Here is a 22,316-nt window from a genome sequence, read left to right as displayed (position 1 = left end):
AGCATCTCTAACTGGGATTATGAGAGAGGTCCTATTCCATTGTGATATTTAAACTGAGTGAGGAGTCTTCTGAGAGGAAGAACCTACAACCTCTTTCTATTCAGCTGAGATAAATATGACCCAGCTTCTGCTTTTCATGATGGAGCAGTTTAATTTAATTTTTTTGTATCATTTGTTTCCCCTGCTCTTTGGATCACTGAGGTGTGGGCAGAGATTTTATGAGATGGGGCCCAGGTCCACGGAGTTCTTGGCTTTGTCTGTGCTGCTCTAGGCAAAGGTCAAGGAGAATTGGAGAATAAAGGGCATAGCAAAGTAGAACTTATAGAAGTTACTGCAAAAGACCCGTGGCTCCTGCCTACTGCTCTAGGGAAGCCACCTCTTTTTTCTTACCTCACCTGGAGGGGTAGCTGTGAACTCACTCAGCCAGTGTTTCCTGCTGAGTTTGAGCTGGTGCCAGGCCGGAGTGGGAAACCCAGGCTGGCATGGAGGTGATCTGCTTACCATACAGATTTTGCTGCACTCCACAAAGCTAAGGCTTTAGATGAAAGTACTTTTTATTTTCCTGAAAATCTAACTGAGTCCTTGAACTTTCCATTAAATAGAGGAATGGCATGTTCCTGCCCTAGGTCTGAACAGCATGTTTCCTGCCCTAGGTCTGAAAAAGCATGTGGGAGCAGAGAATGCACTGGAGACAAAGCCCCATCACTAAGGACATCTCTCATTAAAGCTGAAAAGTGAGCCACACCTGCTTCTTAGTTCATTTTTTCAGTTATAGAGGGCCAATTTCCACAACTCTGTTTTTGCTGTGCCCTGGCCAGCATGCTTTCCTCTTTACCCACCCAGTAGGTAAGATCATAATTATCAAGGTCCAACTCAAAAGCTCTCTCTAATTTGACATCTTCCCCAACCTCTTCAAAACCTCCTATCTCCCTTTTCTCTTCCTCCCTTCAATCCCTTTTACCCAGGAGTATTTTGTAGTGGCTTTGGAACCACAGACTTGGGTTTCAATGGATTGTTCCATCTAGCCACTCAGAACACTTGGAACCTCTGGGGTATTGCTTAACATTTTAAGCATTAGCTTTTTCACCTATAAGATGAAGAGATGTGGAGGCAGAAGAAGATGGTGGCATAGAGAGGAGTGGAAGCTAGTTAGTCCCCCTGGAACAATTAATAAATAACCAGGAACAACTAGTAAATAACCTGGAATAACTGCAGAGGGTCAAACATGACTGTCCATTCCTCATACACCAACCTGAATTGGGAGGAATGCCCAAGATCACAGCATAAAATCTGTAAGTGAAAACTGCAGATCCGAGCTGGGAGCCGCTCCCCCACAGCAGCCCAACCTGCAAAGCCTCACTGTGATAGAGAGCAGCACTCTCCAAGAATATAGCTCAGCTGAGCTCCAGCTGGGGTTTTAATTAACAAACATAGACTACCCAATACAAGCTATGAATCTCCAACAAGCAGACAGAGGCTTTTGGTGACAACTGACCTTGGGGAGCTAGAGAACCTCTCTGGGAGGGAGGGGGAGCCCAGAGGACCAAGTGTTATCTCTGGCTGATGGGTGAAACTGAGGGTGGCTGTGGGCTGGTCCTGAAGTGGGGCTTTCTGTCCATTTTTGGCTCAGTGGAGAAAGCCTCAGCCATTTTCAGTTCCCAGCACTCTGACCCAGACAAGGGTAGAGATAGCAGAGTCAGAGAGACTATTCAAATGCAAATGATATCTCCCTGGAGGGGGGGGAAGCATATCTTCCCTAGGAGGAAAGAGGTGGGGCTCCAGCTCTACTACCCATCTTCCATTCAGAACCAGATCCCAGAGCCTGGGGGAAAACAGCCATGGGCCACACCTCCTTACACCAGTCTGGAGCTACAGGCTGACAGGTGCCACCTGCTGGGCAGAAAAGCACAGTGACTTGAGGCCTCACAAGGTGTGTCAATCTTCTAAAACACACCCTCAGGGAGACCTGATACTGGTCTGGGAATACCTGATTTGGGTAACCAAGGAAACTAGATGCCTAGACAACAGAAAACTACAACCTACATTAAGAAAAATGAAGTCAAAGGAACAAACTTACACTTCAACTGAGATACTGGAATTTAAACAACTAAAGCTAAATCAATTCAAAAAGTTTAGGGAAGATATGGCAAAAGAGATGAAGCATATAATGAAAACACTGGGCATACATAAGATAGAAATCAAAAGTTCAAAAAAACAACTGGCAGAATCTATGGAAATGAAAGGCATAACACAAGAGATGAAAGACACAATGGAGACATACAATAGCAGCTCTCAAGAGGCAGAAGAAAACACTCAGGAACTGGAGAACAAGACAACTGAAAGCCTACACACAAAAGAACAGATAGAGAAAAGAATGGAAAAATATGAGCAACGTCTCTGGGAATTGAATGACAACACAAAATACAGGAATGTATGTCATGGGTGTCCCAGAAGGAGAAGAGAAGGGAAAAGGGGCAGAAGCAATAACAGAGGAAATAATCAATGAAAATTTCCCATCTCTTATGAAAGACATAAAATTATAGATCCAAGAAGCACAGTGTACCCCAAAAAGAAAAAGATGAAGAGATGCTAATCCATATACAAGTGTTGTTTTGTAGATTAAAGAAGACAAGGCATGATATGAATAAGATGAGGTCTTTGGCTTCCAGATTCTTATATTAATTGGTTAAATCATAACACGAGATAATATAACTATCACAAAAGGGATAAAAAATGCTTCAGCAGTACAGAGGAAGAAGAGGTCCTATCAGCCTGGAATGACCAGAAGAAATTAATAGAGGGGTCATTAAGCCTCTTAAAGAATGGGTAAAAGCCCATGAGGTAAAGCTTGCCTATGGGAAGGACACATCTGATTAAGAGAATTCTGTGAGTCAACAATAAAGGAGGGAAAGTCAGGCTGTGCCCAGAGAACATAAAATAATAGGCCACAGCAGAGCTGTTTAAAAAGTAGAAAAATTTATTTTTTAAATTTAAAGCTTCAGAAACCAAAATATTCTGATCTAGGAAAGATATGAATCCTTGGAAAAAGTACCTTGATGATTTTCTACTGACCAATTTAGAGGGGATTCACTGACTAGTTAGGAAGCTAATGCAATCATCTACATTGAAAAGAATCTTAATTCTGGAGCCAATAAAATTGACAAAAATTGCAATTTGATTGGATGTAAGATGTCAAAGACATGTCTTGGTGATTTGGAGTATGGTGGGACCATTAGAGGAAACAGAAAACCATAGATAACTTCTTTTTGACACACTGGGTTGGAGATCACAAGGGAAGGGAAAAACCTGTAGGTATTAGAAGCAAGGAAAAGAAGTTAGGAAAATGGTTGGCACCCAAGATAAAGTTTTGGGCATTAACCGTATAAATGAGATCATGGAAATTGTGGGAATGGATGAGATGTCCAAACAGAGTATAGAGAGCAAAAGGGACCAAGGACAGAACCTTAAATAATGTCTTCAATTTAGGAGCAGGAAAAGGAAGCAAGATCAGGTTAAAACAGTATCACAGTATAAGAAGGAGAAACAGGAACAAACTTTCTCTTCTGTCTGTCTTCATATGCAATATTCTCCTGGGTTCCCTTCAACTATTTAAATTCCTATCATTCCTCAAAGTCTAAGACAATCCTTGCATGAAACAATTAATAATAGTTTGAATTTATTGATCACATACTGGGTGCTAGGCACTGTGCTAAGCACTTTATCTGTATTATCTCTTTCTGATAATCATATGATGCAGGCACATTAATTATTCCCATTTTACAGATGAGGGAAAGATTCAGTAGGATTCAATGTTTTGCCAAGATTTAACAGGTAATAACAAACCAAAGCTGTCTGGCTCCAAAAATCAAATTATAACTTCCCCAGTATATTTGGGGTAAGATTCAAGCACCTTTATTTTTTGAAGCCCTGTGGGAGACGCTGTGAATGCCATTTTTGAGAGCCCCACTGTATACTGAAATGGTTGATAGCTAATCCAGCCTCCTTGTTGATAACCTGGGTGCCTTTAAATTAATCAGGTAACCTCTCAACCTCTTAGTTACCTCTTCTTCAGAATAAAGATAACACTCACCTCACAGGGAGTGTTAACCTTTAGACTGCTAAAGGTTAAATGAGGAAAGCATGGGTAAAGTGCCTAGGTGCTATTACTATGTTATAACTATCTGGACAGGCATTCTCCCACCTCCCTTTGTAGTACCTTCCTATGCTTATTTCTATTCTAAATTTCTCTTTGTAAGTCCAAGCAAGCAGAAATCAATCATCACACTGCAGTGTTCATTTAATGTACTGCCCATCCATAGAGAAGCAGCATTTTACAGGAGACATACTGGTGTTGAAACACCAAAGGTTTTAGATCCTAGGAGAGAGACTACCCTGCCCCTTTCACACTAGGTTAGATAATCCCTGCAGCTGATTTCTGAGATGGGCCTGAGACCTCATTCCTTTGCTTTTTCTGATCTGCTCTTCTGACAATGCCAATGCCCTGGTTTCTGTTCCTGGTGGGAATTGACTGAGGAGCAATATTACAGCTTAAATTGTGTAGTCCCCCCCACTAAATACATGTTCAAGTCCTAAACCCTGGTCCTGTGAGTGTCACCTTATTTGAAAGAGGGCCTTTGAAGATGTTATTAGTTAATATGAGGTGGTTTTAGTTTTCTGACTGCTAAAATAAATACTGTAAAGTAGGTTGTCTTAATAGCAGGAATTTATTGACTCATGGTTTCAGAAGCTAGAAGACTTGCTCCCTCCCAGAGTTGATATCTTCTGGCTGGCCTGCAATCTCTAGGATTCCCTGGCTTTTCTGTCACATGGCAATGCATATGGTGGCATCTTCTTTCTACTCCAGGTTCCATTGACTTCCAGCTTTGGCTGCTCCCCATGACTTCTCTTTTTGTGTCCAATTTCCTTTCCTTATATGGACTTCAATTACATTGGATTAAGGCCCACCCCCATTCAGTTTGGGGACACCTTGACTAATAACATCTTCAAAGGACCTATTTACAAATGGGTTCACACCTGAAGAACCAGGGGGGTATGCCTTTTTTGAGTATGATTCACTCCCCAACAGAGTTCAAACTGGGTTAGGTTGGGCCCTAATGCAACATGACTGGTGTACCTATAAGAAGAGAAAATTAGACCTAGATGACAGACAGAGAAGCGGGAAATGCCACGGGAAAAGCTACAGCTACAGAGTAAGAAGACATGGCCATGTGAAGAAAAAAGCAAATGCATCTACAAACAAAGGAATCCCTGGGGCCACCAGAAGTCAAGAGAGAGCTGTGGAACAAATTCTTCCCTAGAGACGTCAGAGGGAGTGTGGCCCTGCCAACACCTTGATTTTGGACTCCTAGCCTCCAGAAATGTGAGACAATAAATTTGTGTTGTTTGAAGCCATCCAGTTTGCAGAACTTGTTGTGGCAGCCCTAGAAAACCAACACAGGCAGTATGCTTACGTCTCAGCTCAGGAGAATGTGCCATCTAAGCAGACATTTTCTCCAAACCAGTCAGCGCCTCCTCTTCGCATTTCAGAGGTGATGAGTCTGGTTTGTTCACATTTGGGGCCCAGTGCCATGAAAGGAACTAAATTCTCTCAAGCACACACTTCCCCAAGACTTTCCCCTTGGATATTACAATCATCTGTTCCTACCAACTCACTTTCATGTTCCACTTCCAGGCAGGGAAAACATATGGGCCACTTTTTTTTTTTTTTTTTTTTTTTTTTTTTTTTTGCCAAAACTGATCGGAGAACAGAACTCAGTTCTCATAAAATTTGCACAGTACCTGCTTTCCTCTCCTTGCTGACAATAAAAGTGAAGCTCAAGCTCAGGGAGCTAACTTTCTTGAAGGAAATATTTTTTCATTCTGATCCATCTTCTAACTCTGTCATTTCTCACCTGCTCAAACACCCTGATCACCAGGGTAGACTATAAATAACTGAACTTATGATATATTAACAAATGCATTTTATACAAAGTGATTTCCAGATCTTTCCATTAAAACCCATTGATAATAGAACTTTTCTTAGAGGTGGAAAGGAATCCAGAGTATTTTTTTTTTTTAATTTTAATTACTAACTGAATGAAATCAGAAAGTGTTTAATTATTAGATTTATGCCTCAAGATAAATTTAATGGTAATTACAGGATGTCTTTTTTATTATAATTCCAAATAATTAAATCCTAAATACATTGGATCATTATGATTATAAGTAGACTAAAAGTGTCTTATATTTGAAACCAAAGTTTGACTTTTGGTTTAACCTCTTTTGCACCTCATCAAAGGGGAATGCTTTGGAAAGAAATCTGTTTCAATCTCTCTAATGCTGCTTTAAAACAAAATTTAAAAATAATTGTCTGCAGGAATGCTTTTCCATTGCAATATTGGCAGGGGTAAGCAACTGCTGAGCTTTTGGCCTGCTTGGGGTTCCAAGGCATGCTGACTCTTTTATTGCCATTTGTCATCCCTGGACACAGGGAGAACTCAGAACCAGGCAAAAGGATGCAGCAAGAATACCAACAGAATCAGCAGAGATGAGCTGTGAAATAATCCATCTCCTCCTACCCCCAATTTCTCAATCAGTTTTTGGGCAACTTTTTCTAATTTCTCCCATGATTAAAGATGAGTGGATGGAGAAGGGTTGGGATTGGGTAGAAGCCTTAGAGGAAGCCACACCCAGGCAAGAAAATCTGAAGCAAAGTCCATAAAATAACACCTTTAACTAAGACTCAGATGGTATTTAATGCTTAGGACCTGGCAGCAATGATTAAATGAGAGAAAAGATACCCATCCTTCTACCGTGTTGATGAGGCTACTGAAAAACACTTGCTAGGGTGGGTCAAACAGCATATGAAGTTAGCTTACTATCCGTCAGACATCTCTGCACCATACTTTGGGATTTGGGAAGTGGTAGGGTGGTGGTTTGTGGTTTCAGGGAGGAGTTGCTAGGTGGGAGTTCAGGAAGGAAAGTAGACACACACTTTTTAAAAAAATAAATAAACCAAACCCACATATCTTCCACTGCCTTATCGGAGAGCACTTGAAGACTAGAGGAGTAAGAGTATTAGAGAAGGGAAGCAAAAAGGCTTTAAAGAGAAGGCCAAAGAGCCATCAAAATGCTTAGAAAACCTCCAGCTGCTGCAGCTGGAGGGAAAAGAGTTCCAGACAATAGCTGAGGGAGCAAGTTGAATCTTGCGTTCATTCCTGTGGTTAAAACAAGTCTATACCACCACAAGGAAAATTCCATTCTCCTCAGACCTTAACTCCCTGCTTACCTGAGTTGCAGACAATTTTTGTTGAAAGGTCCCTTAAAGTTAAAGAACTGACAATGCACGAAGGACCAGGCATCCCCCCTACCCCAACATTTCTCTCACCTTTACACACACACATCTTGACAATGACCTTCTTCCTTTGAGAGGCCTGGTTACTACCTGGATTAAAATGAAAATAAAACAGGGTTCAGAAAAAGGACAAGTTTCCCTTTGCCTCCCTCTCCATGCCCAACTACAAGCCACATTCGTTTTCCAAATGTTGAGAACCATGGAGGTCAAGTAAAATTATTTACTAATTCAATGTTTATTGAATGCCTACTAATTTCCAGGCACCAGACTAGGCACTTTATGGAGGACAAGCAAGGTGAAGTTCTTAGGAAGAACTTCCAAGATAGGAGGCACAAGAAATATGAGAGTCCATGTGCTGCTAATTGAGTGGTAGATGAAGGGAACATTGTATACCCGGTCCTTTTCCTTTCCTTCTTTGGGGTTTTCATTAGTCCAGCTGACATGTGGCCTACCTGCTGGAATTCATCCAGCCCTGTATCGTTGCTTCTCACAAAAAATCCCAACATTGGCTCCTTCTCTTCTCCCCCAGACAAGCCTTGGGTCACCTTGCTCTGGTAAGTCTCCTATTAGAAAAAGGAAATTATCAATAGTTGTTCCAGGGTCAGGGGACGATGGAAAACAAGTTTCTTTCCTTAAACAACCCCACTGATTGCCAATTCAGGGAAATCTGGTTAGCATACCCAGAAAAGAAAAATGGTTTGGGTGATGAGAACATAATAAGATAATACTATAGGAAGAAGGCACGTTTGGGGGAGAGTAGCACTTAGCAGAGATTAAAACTTACTTACAGTCATGCAGGGAAAAATTTGTGACCTGGCATGTCTTCTGTCCACATCACCCCAATAATATTTAGTTGTATAAAGAGAGGTATAGGAACTGGTTAGAGTTCTCAGAGAGCTATTAGCAGTGGTGTGCAACCAGTTTTCTGGGGAGGGGGTTTTGGGAAGGGGGAACTTTCTTTTGCCAATTTCCATGGTGTAACTATTCCCACAATGGCTGATTTTAAGCTACCAACATGACAGCATTGAACGAAGCATTGGGAAGAAGTGTACACAATTAGCTCTTGCTGGCCTGTATGAGCCAGCTCCAGCACAGCCACTAGCTTATAGTCTAATAAATTGATGCAAATAAACATAGGGCACACAGGCAGAATCTCCTGATCAATTGGCTGGGTTGAAGACAATCTTCATCTCTACTTCAATCAATCAGTTTCTTCTGGGAATTCATCAAAAACCTTCACTGGAACTCCATCCCAGTAGCCTTCACTCTTAAAGACGATTGTATAATGGTGTAGCTTACAATGGGTGACAGCATGATTGTGAAAACCCTGTGGATCACACTCCCTTTATCCAGTGTATGGATGGATAAGTAGAAAAATGGGGACAAAACCTAAATGAAAAATAGGGTGGGATAGGGGGTGGTGGAGATCTGGGTTTTTTTTTTTTTAATTTTTCAATTTTTATCTTTTATTCTGATTCTGATTCTTTCTGGTGTAAGGAAAATGTTCAAAAATAGACTGGGGTGATGAATGCATAACTATAAGATGGTACTGTGAACAGTTGATTGTACACCATGGATGATCGTATGGTATGTGACTATTTCTCAATAAAACTGAATTTTAAAAAACAAAACAAAACAAAACAAAAAAACAAACAAACAACAACAAAAACAAAAAAAAACCTTCACTGGAGATCACAGCTTGTAGCCTGCCCTATAAAATTCAGACTTGCCCATCCCCACTCACATGAGCCAAATCCTATCAAATATATCTCCTGTTGGAGAATTTTGATTAATACAGACTGATTGGCATTAGATGGAAAATCTTTAACCAAGCCTTAGAGGGGAACATGTTTTAGGAATAGCAGAGAATATGACTGCATTGTTGAGTGGAGACTGAGAATGTATTTCCATTTCTGGCCCTCAAAAAGTCAAGATAACCATGGGAGATCATGGCCTGCAAAGACCCTGAAGGCACTCAAGACTAAGCCTCCACTCCCACCCCTTAGTGAAAGGAAAACCAGTGTATGTAAGAGTGGAATAACTAAGATAGCTTTCTGCCTCAAACATGTTGACCGTTGCAGTTTCCCTGCCATTGGCTAGAGTACTGAACAGGAACCTTTCAAATAAGCTAGGATATTAAAAAACAAAATCAATCAGAATTCAGAGGCTTTCCAAGAACCCATAAAGGACAAGTGACTGCCAGTACAACTGGTAGAGAATGAGTGAAGGTGCCAAATTTTGACTGAGTTTGTTATTTACTGACTTGCTCCAGTCACAAGCTTTCTTGCGGAAGAGAACAAACCCACAAGCCTCCCAGGCTCTAGCTACCTTTTTGTCTTTGAATTATTCGTGAGGAATAAGCTCTATCTAGCAGGGAAAAATTACATTCCCATGCAAAAAATCCAAGCAATAATTTTCTGGGCGGGAGAGCTACTGCTACATCTCTTGGGCAAATGTAATGGGATGGCAAAGTCTTTGCTGCTAAGGGAGCTCCAGCAAATTTCTGCCTGTAATTCATGATCCCTGAGACAATTATGAGCAATGAAAAGGCATAAGTCAAAGGAACATCAAGGAAAGCTAGATTTAGGAAAATAACACATTACATTTAAATATCCATATATATTTAATCCATGTTTAATAATGCAAGGAATGCATTAGTCAAGTCTTAGGCAGATCACACATTTATGTTAGTTACAGAACAGCCTGGCCCTCTAAAGTATCCCAGCTTCGTGCCATGGGAATGAAAACTTCTGGAGGAATAGAGCATGTCATCGCAAACCTGGGGCACTGCAGAAATGCAAATGGAAGAATTGCAGAGGTCACCCACAAAGTCAGGCTTGCTGCAGAGGATAGAACTTAGGGTGAGCAAGAGAAATTCAAAGCTCCAATCTCCGGACTGACTTAACTTCATTAGTCACCCTCCACAAGGCCGAGCAGGGGTGGGATGTAATATCAAGGAGGGAACAGGGGGACCAAAAATCAGTAGCCCAGCTGTTATTTTATCTCAGATCTCTTCTCCTGGGCCTTAATTCTAGACCACCAGATGGGAGATAGCCACCTGGGCCCCAGGGGAAGTCAGGACATGTCCCCAGAGGACAATGCCCACGCTTTGAGGTTCTTGCTGCCATCTGGAGGTGTGAAATAGGTGAGTGTACTCGAGGATGAAGGAGGAATTGAAAGCATGCTTAGCCTTTAGTGCAATCATGTTCCTCCAAATGCTAAAAGAGAGTCAGTGAGGAACACAGTGTAGTATGTACCAAGTGACATCTAGGATCTGAAACATGAGAGAAAGAGGCTAGACAGCCCAAGAAGTAGAAGAAATACCCCTGCTTTGATTCAACCATCACCCAATACAACAAGCGCAAAAGCGTCAAGCACTTGGAGCTTTGATTCCCTTATTACATTTTGAACAACTCATTCCCCATACTCTAGAATCCCACTCTGTGCTCAAGTCACTCACAACTCAACTAAGGCAGTGTCAGGAACAAAGTTAGAGGAGGAAACAATTTCAGAGACTACTTAACCCAATGTTCCCATTTTACAGATGAGAAGACTGAGACCCAGAGAAGCAAAGCAGTTCATCCAAAATTATCATTTAGTAAGTGGATAGGATAGGATGAACACTCCACATTTTCATTCCAGGAATGGGTCCACATCCAACACTGACCTTCCTAGTAAGCCCTGTATCAGTTTTGGTGGTCTAAAATAAGAGGAAGGCAAAGGTGCATTAAACGTCAGGCACTGTGCTAAGAACCTGAATATACGTTATCTCTAAAAGATTAAATAACCTACCTCAAAAAAAATTTATGGTCAGTAAAGGAGCTTGGCCACTTTCCAACTGTAAGGTGTTGGATTAGTCACTGCACTTCTCCAGGTGACATTCTGCCCCCATCACCTGTAGAACCTGCACACTTCATCCACTGAATCGCAGAAGGGGCACCGGTCCAGTCTGAAGCACAAACTAATCAATGAGGAAAAGGAAACCCCGAATCAGAGAATGAATTAATGTGCCACTAAGAAATGCCCTGGGAAGCAGAATTGCGATGCGGTTCCAGATACAACCCCATCTATATTCTTGGGTAAGTCACGAAACACCTCTATTTGCCCATCCGTACTTTGGAACAACTCATCCTAACCCCATTCCCTGAGAGCCATTCCATGAGTCAAAATGTTTCAAGCTGTGGAAAAGAAAAGAATTGTGGAACACAAAAGGACCATCTTCCTAGTGTGTTTTAGCCTTCCTTCCAAACCTGAGTGTCTAAAGAATCAAATTATCTGAGATGTCCTAATCCCAGACAGGGCTCCTCCCTTGGAGGGAAAGCCAAATTACCTCTTACTGTCTCTTCAGGTTGAGCACAAATTTGAGGTGCAAACTCATTCTAGCAGTTGGCACTTGGGAAAAACATGAGCTGTGACTCACCAGTCGTTTTGAGCCAAGTAATTTGAATTTACTCAGGGCAGGAAAATGGCCAGGGGGGTGGGTTGGGGCAGGGAGGGGAGATCCCACATAGATGATGGCTGAGAACTATCAGACTCTGGTCCAAAAACAGCAAGTACAGGGGAGATTCTCAGAGTATAAGCTCCTGTTCTTGTTGTTTCCCTGCCAGGAGCCTCCTAAATCATTGTGAAATGGCTGCTTTCTGCCTGCCTCAATCATGTATTATGGGACATTAATAAATAATGGGAGGTTGTAGGACCAAAAGGCAAGAAAACCCAAAGGGAAGGTGACAGAAAAGCATAATTTAACAAGTAAATGAAAGAAGCTATTAAATCATGGTTAAATTATACTGGCACCAGCAAAAAAAAAAAAAAAAAGATTTCTGACTGCAAAATGCTTTCAATAAAATATTGAAATTTCTCTCATGGCTGACAGAGGTATCTCCCAATCAAAAGGATAGGATTCTATGGCCTAGGGCTCCCATGAGTTACTGAGCTTGGACAAAGAATTTCAAGGTGCTTCTCAGTACATGTTTTCCCTAGGATGGGTATACATTCACCATTTGTTGCCCAAACTATAATTTAGCTGCTGCTAGCAGCCTCCATTGCCAGTTCACTAATTCCATGCCTATTTCTCCATGGCATGGCAAACCTTGGGTTCACCTCTCAAAGAAGGGGTAATTGAGGTCTCCAAAGCTGCGAGTTAAAAATAATTCTTTGTATGCATAGCTTTATATTTTTGCAAGTATTTTCATATCCATTAATATTTTAACATTTTCTATAACCATTTCAAATAGATTGTGAACTCCTTCAGGGGAAGAGCCATTATCTTGTTCATCTGTGTGGACCCAGAACCAGAAAAATGTACATTAAATAAATGTTGAATTCGGCGGACAGATGGATGGATGGATAAGTGAGTGAATGAATGAATCCCCATTCATTCATAAAACGGAGAGGATTAGAGAGGTGAAAAAAATCCCCGAAGATTCAACCGCATGGTGTTGGAGTTGTAACCAGTAGCCAGGCTTTCAGAATCTCAGCCCTATGCTCTTTCAACACAACAAGTTGTTTCTCTCAAGGTCACACACTGAATTTGGATTAGAGCTGCACATGGAACCCTGCAAATCCACACAAGCAAAAAGTGGGCACATTTTTTCTCTGTTTGAATTGTGTTCTTGACTGTGGTCCAAACTATTTTTGTGTGTTTGAGGGGCCTTGAGAGTATTTTTACCTGAAGGAATTTTCTAGAGTCCCCTGGCAGAAGACCTATACAGAAGTCAGGACACTTCACAGTGAGCCTCTCCCTTTTCTTGTTACCAGGGATATTTGCTTTTGTCTTGGCAGAAATAGTTGCTGCCATTCAATTTCTCCGACATGCTTGGGCCCCAATCCCCAGCGGGAGAAGCAAAGCATGTGAATCAACATGCCAGGGGAATAAAGTAACAGTAGAGTAGATTTGTTTGGACAGGAAGGCTTAACAATCTGACAGGGTGTGCAAGACATTCATCCTGCCCTGCATTTTAAGAAGGAGCTGCTTGGCAAACATGTTGGGTGGTTAGGGGGAAAATTCCTCCAGTGTCCCTGAATGGTCACGGGTACATAGGTTGATTGGAACATCTTTCAAGACAGTGAAGGGGCTTCTGGACTTTTGTCCATGAAGTAGAAGTTCAACCAAAATGTCCTTGCTTAGAAGACTCTTCAGACCAGTAGAGAAGACAAGAAGTTTACTTCTGAGGCCTGTACTCAATTGGAAGGAAATATGTTATAGCAGGAAGAGACTCTCTGCAGGGGACTTTGGAATCAAAGAGAACCAGGCTCCACCACTTACTACTTGCTATTTATGTAATTTTAAGCAAGTTACTTAACCACTCTGAGCCTCAATTTCTTCCCTCTTAAATGGGACTATTAGAACCTACAGTATCAATTAGTATTAGATTCAGCTATGAATGAGAGAAACTCTAAAACCCCAAGTGACTTAAAACAAGTTGTAAAGAAGGTAAAAATAACCCTGGTGCAGGTAGTTCCGGATGAGTATGGTGACTTCAGGAGTCCCGGCTCCTGTTATCTAGTTGCACCACCTTCCCCCAACACATGCTTACACTGCATGGCACAAAATGACCTTTCAAGCTCCAATCACTTTGTCCACAGTCCAGCCAGCAGGAAGGAGGAGATTGCACAGCAACCCCCCACAGCCTTAAGGATTCCTCTCATAAGTTATAGGTAACTCTTCCTCTCATATTCCACTGGCCAAAACTTGGTTACCTGGCTACATCTCTATGCAAGTGGAGCTGGGAAATTTAGTCCCTATTTCTAGCCCTCATGTGACCAACTCAAACTCAGAGTTTCCATTTCTAAAAAGAAGGGGTGTGGGGAGAAACAGGTATTGGAAGACAACTAGTAAAGTCTACCATGTCTATTTTACTGGAAAAAAGAGATAATGAATTAAATCTTCTACTTCAGGGCCTAGCATATAGTTAGTACTCAGTAAATGGTACAGATTGCTGGGTTAAAGCTGGCTGTACCACCTATCCAAGAATAAATTTCTGTGGGAAATCTTGGCAGCGCCCAATATTTGACTTCAACCCAGGGCTACAGTGGGATGTGCCCCAGGGCCACAGTGAGACACAGTATAATCCCATCAGATTTATCACTAAGATCAAAGTGAGGCTCTGCGAGCTGGGCCGCACCGCAGCCTTGGCCCTCAGGGGTTAGAGCGCGGCTCCCGGCAATGCGCAGGCGCGGGCCGGGGCACTGCAAGGCGGCGGAGGCAGGCGACGGGCAGTGGCCGCTGCGCAAGGGGCAGCTCCACCGCGCAAGCGTACACACACACAGCACCCTAGCAGCCAGGAATGCAGATGACACGCCCAGAAGAAGGAAGCAGCCAGGGCAGCCTCCACAACAAGGACAGCAATAGCAGCAGCTGCCAGCAGCGGCGCCGCACTGAACAAAGGTCAACAGAACTGCCTCCCAGACGCCAGGGCTTGACCGCTGCGAAGGCCAGCCCCGGGAAGGGCGGTGTGCTCTGTTCTGTGCTTTTCCTTTTAGAAGCTACCAGAGGGTGTTGGGGATACTTCTGTTGCGAAGGCCAAAAGAGCTTTTGACTGGAGCTGCTTTTTAACCCTTTCATGTTTGCAGAGAACTGAACATTGGTCAAAAGTCTTTCCAAAAGGTCAAGGTTCATAAAAACATCTGATCACATTCTTGTCCATGTGGGATAAGCAGACCCCAGACTTGGATGACTTCCTGGCAGCATTCGGCCATCCTGTATCTGATCATAAAGCAGCTATCGCGTCTCGTCACGATGACCCACGCAGGCCACGTCAAGCAGAAGGCGCTTGTAGAAGACGACTCCCACACCCCACGGTCTTCCGAGCTGGCGTCAGTGTTACTGTTAAGAGTGTTTGGGGGTGTTGGGCTTCCCCACCTCCGTGGTTGCTGATGTGCTCACAGACATAGGGAACTGGTGGTTTGATGGGCCGAGCCCTCTACCAGGGGACTTGACCTTGGCAAGACTGTTGCCTCAAAAGAGAAGCTAGGCCTGCCTATAATTGTGCCTGAGAGCCTCCTCCCGAATGCCTCTTTGTTGCTCAGATGTGGCCCTCTCTCTCTAGCTAAGCCAACTTGGCAGGTGAAATCACTGCCCTCCCCCCCTACATGGGATCAGACACCCAGGGGACTGAATCTCCCTGACAAAATGGAATATGACTCCCGGGTAGGAATCTAGACCCAGGATCGTGGGATGGAGAACATCTTCTTGACCAAAAGGGGGATGTGAAAGGAAATGAAATAAGCTTCAGTGGCAGAGAGATTCCAAAAGGAGCCGAGAGGTCGCTCTGGTGGGCACTCTTATGAACAATATAGACAACCCTTTTTAGGTTCTAATGAATTGGAATAGCTAGCAGTAAATACCTGAAACTAACAAACTACAGCCCAGAACCCTTGAATCTTGAAGATGATTGTATAAAAATGTAGCTTATGAGGGGTGACAATGTGATTGGGAAAGCCATATGGACCACACTCCCCTTTGTCCAGTGTATGGATGGATGAGTAGAAAAATGGGGACAAAAAAAAGAGGCACCCAGTGTTCTTTTGTACTTTAATTGTTCTTTTTCACTTTAATTTTTATTCTTATTATTTTTATGTGTGTGGTAATGAAAATGTTCAAAAATTAATTTTGGTGATGAATGCACAATTATATAATGGTACCGTGAACAATTGAATGTATGCTTTGTATTACTGCATGGTATGTGAATATATCTCAGTAAAATTGAATTAAAAAAAAAAGAGTGTTCGGAACCTGGATTCCTCCACAGGCGTGGAGAAAGATGGCCATAGTTCCACCGGCAAGGGCTTGCACAATGGGATCCTTACAGCACCACCTCTGGCCAGTTACAGTAAAGATGGAACTAAGTCCCTGAAAGGAGATGTGACTTTAAAAGACTCAACTTTCAGTCAATTTAGTTCTACCCCAAGTGCTGAGGAGTTTGATGATGATGAGAAAATAGAAGTGGATGACCCACCCTGACGAGGAGGAAATGCATTCAGATTTTAGGTCAAATGTATTGACAGGATCTGTTTCCAAACAAGACTATGACAAACTCAGGGCACCTGAAGGGGAAAACTTAAGCAAAACTGGAATATCTACTTCAGGCAATATAGATTAAAAACTTATTGAAAGAGAAACAGAAACAAATTCTATAGGTCTGAGTGTTTGTGAACATTTTAAAGTTGAAAACATGGAGGATAAATTGAAGATCTCTGAAAAGGTGCCTGAAAATAGGATACTTGACAGAAAGTTGAGCTCTAAGAATGATGCTAATTTTGTCAGCATTGCACAGTCAGAGACGAAGTAGTCCTCCAAGCTTTCTTCATATATAACTGCAGTCACAGCACTTAGCACTAAAAAGACTGTTTCCAAATCTTGCAAAGAACCAGTGACCAATTCAAGAAAATCCTCTCCATTACCAAAAGAAGTAAATGATAGACAAAGCACCATTGAAAAGTCTCCTATACCCCAGAGTCTCATTGATGAATCAAAAAAAAGCATCCGTAAAGCAACCAGATATGCCCAGGAGTGTTTCAAGTGAAAATGGTGGAAGGGATCACCATCATCTCCTGCAGGATCAACACCAGCAATTCCCAAAGTCTTCATAAAAAACATTAAGACTTCTTCCGGGGAGATAAAGAGAATGGTGCCAAAAGTTGATCTTGATTCTGGAAAAAAGCCTTTGGAGTAGACAGCATCCATGATGGCTTCCGTGATGGCTTCCATGATGTCCCTTCTGTCCTCTCCAACATCAGCCACTGTCCTTTACTCTCCCCCCAAGGGCACCTCTCCAATGGGTTATTGTCACCAGTGCTGTTTCCCCCACAGAGGTGACACCCAAACAGGTGACTGTCAAGCCTGTGGCTGCTGCCTTCCTCAGTTTCTGCCAGGAAGAGGCAGGATCCCAAGTTATCAATTTGAAGCTCACTAACAACACGATGGCAAAAGCCACAGTCATATCTGCTGCCTCTGCCCAGAGCGCTAGCACCACCATCATTAAAGCTGCCAACACCATCCAGCAGCTCGTGCACCTTGCCAACCTCAACCTTCTGCCTCAGGGTGCCCAGGCCACCTAGGAACTCCACCAAATGCTAACCAAACAGGCAATAATCAATGTGGCAGCCTTGCAGCCACTCAAAAAGGTATCCTGGGTGCAGGTGGTGTCCTCCCTGCAGAGTTCTGGGGTGGTGGAAGCTTTCAACAAGGTGCTGAGTAGAGTCAATCCAAGCCCAGTTTAAATCCCAATCCTCATCTCCCCTGCTAAGGCAAGTATCATGGTTCTAAGTGCTTGGAATGTGGCGATTCCTTTGTTCTGGAAGAGAGTGACCCAACACTAAGAAAAGCATTGTATGCACACTGGAGTAACGGATAACCATTGTACAAAGAATTTAGCTTTTTACACCAAGTGCAGTCTCCTTTCCCATGCTTGTGGGCCTAGAAAGAAACAAGTTGTCATGCAGTCTTCCCAAGTTAATTCTAAAGCCAGTCCAAACAGATCAAATGATAGTTTCTTAGTCTAGCAATACTTCTGCTTCATCTCCCACTCTTCTGAGCTCTGTGGGAGCTGGCACACACTTGTAACAAAAATTCAGTCTGGCATAAGTGGGATGGTCATTGCCATTCCTTCATCACACCCATCATTTCAGCTAAGCCTCTAGATGAAGAACCGTCCAAACTCTGTAGACATAGTCTAAAGTGCTTGGAGTATAATGAAGTTTTCCGGGATGAGACCTCATGACATATTTCTTGCAGGCTTCAGATATAAGTGGACAAAAGATATGTACTATCTGCCAGATGCTTGCTTCCTATCCAGAGCAGTTTTGCATCACACAAGAGAATTCATCGGTGCAAATCTCTCTACACCTGCCCTCAGTGTGGGACTATTTGCAGATTGGTACACTTCCAGACCCACATCACCAAGCACCATCTGTGCTAAACCCGTTGAGTTGGCTTTCGAATTGTACATTGTGATGTTCCATACTCTGATGTGGCTTCGCTGAAGTCTCACATTCAAGATTCTCACTGTGAAGTCTTTCTACAAGGGTCCTCTTTGTCCCACGGTATTTAAATCTGCCCCAGTACACATTCCTGTGCTTACACACAGCATCCTGGCATCAAGATAGGGGAACCAAAAGTAATATTTAAAAGTTCCCTGTGTGACACTGTGTTTACCCTGCAAACCTTGCTGCATTGCCACTTTGATCAACACATTGAAGACCAGAAGTTGTCTGTTTTCAAGTAACCAGACTGTTCTCTTTTATATTCATAGAAGCAACTTATGATGGACCATATCAAGTCTATGCATGGAACATTGAAAAGTATTGAAGGGCCTCCAAACCTGGTGTTCTAGTTTGCTAATGCTGCCTTTTCACAAAACACCAGAAATGGATTGGCTTTTATAAAGGGGGTTTACTTGGTTACAAAGTTACAGTCTTAAAGCCATAAAATGTCCAAGGTAAGTCATCAACAATCTGGTAGCTTCACGGAGGATGGCCAACAGCATCTGGAAAACCTCTGTTAGCTGGGAAGGCATGTGGCTGACATCTGCTCTGGAGTTCTGGTTTCAAAATGGTTTTCTCCCAGGACGTTCCTTTCTAGGCTGCAGCTTTTCTCCAAAATGTCATTCTCAGTTGCTCTTGGGGCGCTTTGTCCTCTCTTAGCTGCAGCTCCTCTTTAAAATGTCATTCTCAGCTCCTGTGTATTCTTCAAAGTGTCCCTCTTGGCTGTAGCAAGCTTGCTTTTTCTGTCTGAGCTTATATAGTGCTCTAGTAAACTAATCAAGGCCCACACTGAATGGGCAGGGCCACACCTCCATGGAAATTATCCAATCAGAGTTATCACCCATAGTTGGGTTGGGTGCATCTCCATGGAAAAAACCTAATCCAAAGGTTCCAACTTAATCAACACTAATATGTCTGCCCCCACAAGATTGCATCAAAGAACATGGCTTTTTCTGGGGAGCATAATATATACAAACAGGTACACTTGGGTATATACTTGCCTTTGAGCATTAAACTTGCAACTCAAAATTCAACAAATCTGAACAAAGAACACCAAATCCGTAAATGGAAAAGAGAAATTGGAAAAGAAATCTCCATCTCCTGGGAAAAAAATCACTGGAACCCAAGAAAGTGGCAAGTCCTGGGTGGATATGTTGGGAGTGTGACCACCTGTTCACATGAAGAGATGTTTACATCTCTCATGTGAGGAAGGAGCGTGAGAAGCAAGTGAAGAATCACCCTTGACACCAGTGTGACGGGTCTTTCAGTTCATCACACAGCTTGTGTCATCATAATCAAATCAAGCACAAAGGCATCAGGAAAGCTTATACCTCTCACACTGCCCAATCTCCAGGCACACCTTTATGGAGCGGTTGATGCTGGAGAAACACATCCAACTGATGTGTTTAGGTCCATGCATTTAAGGACCGTGACTTAAAAGAAGTGACAGAAGCCACCAATGAGGAGGAAACAGAAATAAAAGAAGATACCAAGGTTCCCAACCCAAAGCAGAAGTTGGAAGAACCAGTTTTAGAGTTAAGACCTCCCAGAGGAGCAATTACTCAACTAATTTAGAAAAACCTAAAGATAAATGTTTTTAAGGTTCACAAATATGCTGCTTGTGGCTTCACCGCCAAAGGTCTTCTTCATTTCCATGAACACATCCCACAGCATGAATTGGATGGTTCCTCCCACCAGTGCCAGAAATGTGGCCTCTGCCACACATCTCACATCTCGCTGTCGAGGCACCTCTTCATTGTGTATAAGTTGAAGGAAGCTCAGCCAGTTCCATGGAGAATGGGTCTGGGGAAGATAACCAGCAGGAGAACAAACTCAGCCCCAAGAGCAAAGTATCCAATGGTGCCATTTCAGACAGAAAGTGCAAAGTGTTGCAAAGACTTTGAAACTGAAACTGTCTTAAATACTCACATGCAGGCAAATGGCATGGCCTTCATTAAATCCAAAAGAATGAGCTCAGCTGAGAAATAGCCGCAGATGTTCCCATGAAGAAAATCCCTATCCACATTGGAATTTAAAAAGACGTTTTTGTTAGAGAGGGTTTGCAGTATAATAGAACACTACTGCCCAGGCTGTTGCAATATATTCTCTTTCTGTGTAACTTCTTCAGCTCCTCATGCATATCCTCAATAAGTATTTGAGGTTTTAAAAGAGTTTGTATATATTTGAATGAATAACTTTTTATACTCTTTGTTACATGTTTGTATCACTATTCCATGGAAATGTTTGAGTTTTGGGGGTTTAGGATTTTTCTTTTTGTACTCTTTCTTTAAAACAGAATTCTTAGTAACAGGGGTATTTCCTGCATTCAAATAAGCCATTTTCTATGTTACAGATTTGAATGGGTTAACTAATTACAATAATGCCTTTTTTAATGTTTTTAATTTTTAGAATTTACTATATAAATTGTAGGTGACTGTTGGTCTCGAAAACACTAGGAAGAACTCTGTTGAGAAGATGGCAGCTAAAGAGGAGTGGAAGCTAGTTTGTCCCCCTGGAATAACTAATAAACAACTGGGAACAACTAGTAAATAATCTGGAATAACTGTGGGGGGGAAAACATGCTGTCCACTCATCATACACCAACCTGAATTGGGAGGAATGCCCAAGATCACAGCACAAAATCTGCAAGTAAAAACTGAGGATCCAAGCCCAGAGCTCCCTCCCCCCATGGCCCAAACTGCAAAGCCTCACGGTGCTAGAGAGCAGCACCCTCCGAGCAAGTGAATATAGCTCAGCTGAGCTCTAACTGGGGTTTTAATTAACAAACATGGCCTGTTCAATACAAGATATGAATTCCCAACAAGCAGACAGAGGCTTTTGGTGATGACTTACCTTGGAGAGCCGGAGGGTGGCCATGGACTGGCCCTAAAGGGGGCTTTCTGCCCCTTTTTCAGCCCAGTGGAGAAAGTCTCAGCCGTTTTCAGTTCCCAGTGCTCTGACCCATACAAGGGTAAAGATAGCACAGGCAGAGAGACTATTCAAATGCTAATGACATCTCCTTAGGGGGGTATCTTCCCTAAGAGGAAAGTGGTGGGGCCCAGCTCTCACAGGGTATACCAATCTTCTAAGACACCCTCAGGGAAACCGGATACTATTCTCTCCTTCCAAGACATGAGCCCATTCTGGTCTGGGAAAATGTGACTGGGGAAACCAAAGGAAACTAGATGCCTAGACAACAGAAAACTACAACCTACACTAAGACAAACAAAGTTATGGCCCAGTCAAAGGAACAAACTTACAGTTCAACCGAGATACAGGAATTTAAACAACTAATGCTAAATCAATTCAAAAAGTTTAGGGAAGAAATGGCAAAAGAGATGAAGCATATAATGAAAACACTGGGCATACATAAGATAGAAATCAAAAGTTCAAAAAACAACTGGCGGAATCTATGGAAATGAAAGGCACAACACAAGAGATGAAAGACACAATGGAAACATACAACAGCAGATCTCGAGGCAGAAGAAAACACTCCAGAACCGGAGAACAATGCATCTGAAAGCCTACACACAAAAGAACAGATAGAGAAAAGGATGGAAAAATATGAAGAACATCTCTGGGAACTTAAGGACAAAACAAAATGCAGGAATGTGTGTGTCATTGGTGTCCCAGAAGGAGAAGAGAAGAGAAAAAGGGCAGAAGCAATAATAAAGGAAATAATCAACGAAAATTTCCCATCTCTTATGAAAGATATAAAATTATGGATTTAAGAAGTGCAGCGTCATTCCACTTTGTCTAGTTTAGGGATGGATGAGTAGAAAAATAGGGGAAGGAAACAAACAGACAAAGGTACCCAGTGTTCTTTTTTACTTCAATTGCTCTTTTTCACTCTAATTATTATTCTTGTTATTTTTGTGTGTGTGCTAATGAAGGTATCAGGGATTGATTTAGGTGATGAATGTACAACTATGTAATGGTACTGTAAACAATCGAAAGTACGATTTGTTTTGTATGACTG

At 42.4% G+C, this 22,316-nt stretch overlaps 1 pseudogene; it reads left to right on the top strand.

Annotated features, from left to right (window-relative positions):
• Positions 1-14,519: 14,519 nt before the first annotated feature.
• Positions 14,520-20,326, top strand: LOC119511556 (annotated as a pseudogene).
• Positions 20,327-22,316: the final 1,990 nt, after the last annotated feature.

The sequence above is a fragment of the Choloepus didactylus genome, chromosome 2 (genome assembly GCF_015220235.1).
Source record: "Choloepus didactylus isolate mChoDid1 chromosome 2, mChoDid1.pri, whole genome shotgun sequence".
NCBI lineage: Eukaryota > Metazoa > Chordata > Mammalia > Pilosa > Megalonychidae > Choloepus > Choloepus didactylus.
Note: the sequence above shows the minus strand (reverse complement) of the source record. Positions and strands in the feature narration are given on the sequence as shown.